This window comes from Galeopterus variegatus, unplaced genomic scaffold, assembly GCF_000696425.1.
Source record: "Galeopterus variegatus unplaced genomic scaffold, G_variegatus-3.0.2 Scaffold6945, whole genome shotgun sequence".
In the NCBI taxonomy this organism is placed as follows: Eukaryota; Metazoa; Chordata; class Mammalia; order Dermoptera; family Cynocephalidae; genus Galeopterus; species Galeopterus variegatus.
The window spans coordinates 8,290-10,170 of record NW_007733056.1 but is presented as its reverse complement, the minus strand read 5'-3'; positions in this window follow the sequence as shown (position 1 = coordinate 10,170).

The window sequence follows — 1,881 nt, the reverse complement described above, 5'->3', positions numbered from 1 at the left end:
TATATATAATATATATATAATATGTATACATATATAGTATAAATAAGTGAATAGATGGACGTAAATATATATAAATTATATATTATGTTATGTAATATAATACATTATAAATATTGCATTATCCTTACATCTAATCTATACAATATAACTCATGTTCTTATGCAACACAGACATTTAAGAAGTCCTGCATACTTTAAACTTTCAATGTTCTCGCTGTTTGTTACTTTCTGTGAGGATCTCTTACTTTTTCTATTATTATCAGGACTGGTAATAATTCTAATCAGGATAATCATATTTGAAGACTATTGACATGACTTTGAAGGCTAAAATAGCATCTCATTAGAACATAAAACGAAATTCTAGTTTTTCAATGACTTTTACTGCAATTTTTTTTACACAAAAATGGATGAAAACTTGAGAAGTTAGTTCCGCTCTTCTTTCCACTTTTTTCCTTTCAATGCATTTTCTCAGGGCTATAGATTTTAATTTTAGATGAATCAAGAACACATTGTAAAAATACCTAAAAATTTCTGAAGCATCGTAATATACTACAGATATAAACAAGATGTGGTCTTATTTGTAAGAACATAAGACGTTCGTAGGATAAGAAGTTAAAATACTTTTTGGTAATACTGTACTTTGAAGAGTTAAAAGATAAAAGCATTGAAGAGAATTATTACTGTTGAACACCTTCTTTGTGTGGTATGTCTTTCTTACATTTCCACACTTCATCTTTGTAACAACCCTGCATCATTTTGCATGAGGAATCAGAATTTCAGAGCTCTTTTTTTTTTTTTCCTTTTTGTCTTTTTTTTACTGACCGGTAACGGGATCACAACCCTCGGTGTCCCTTGGTGTCGCGCCCGTACCGGGGACCGGCAATGGGATTGCAACCCTCGGTGTTGTGCCCGCACCGCGCTCAGCCAGTGAGCGGGAACCGGTCTCCACATGGGATCCAATCCCTCGGCGGGAGCGCCGCTGCGCTCCCAAGTGGCACACTCTCCAGTGCGCCACCGGGCCGGCCCAGAGCTCTTTCAATTATTCTTTAGCTCAGCCTAACTTCAATAAAAAAATAGTAAAGCATCACAAAAATTATAAATTTTGCAGTGGTGAATATGCTAATTACACTGAATAGATCAGTACACATTATATACATGTATTGAAATATATGTACATATGTACAATCAATGTTTTGATAAAAAATTAAAAAAATAAATACTAATGTATACTTGAAGAAAATTCTGAAATTGCAAGTTAATAAGGTATTGGACTTGGATTTGGCACCTGACAACCACTGGTAACTAGTTATTAAATATTTTGATGAGCCAGTTAGGGCAAAGGGTCTAATTATCATTGCTCATAGGTCCCTGTATTAAAACCAAGTAAATGCCAAACCAACTTCCTTAGTATTTATAAATCAAAGTTATGTATTATGGAAGTCACAAATTTGAAATTATCTTCAGGAATCATCTAGTTTATTATCAACAGAATCTAGCTGGTATCAAGGAAGCCATTGCCTAGGGTGAGGCAGGGCCTAAATCATGGTCACCAGGAGAAGGAGAATTCTAAAAGACACAACCCATTGACCTTACTATCTGCGTGTCTCAGTCTTCTCTTACATTCAACATCTACTGTGCTTCACGTAGTCTGACACCTCTCACCTCAACATAACACCTTAAGGAAGGCACTATCATACACTTTTCTGTACTACTTAGACAAAAGGTTTATAAAGAAACAAACCCCCACCCTCCCAAAAAGACACGACTTTAAAAACGTTCTCATAGAAGATTGTTTCCCGTTACTTCTCTGCTCATTCACTAGAAAACAGTCCCAGACAGTTTAAGCAACTTAACTTTAAGTGCGGAAGGAAAAAGAGAACCC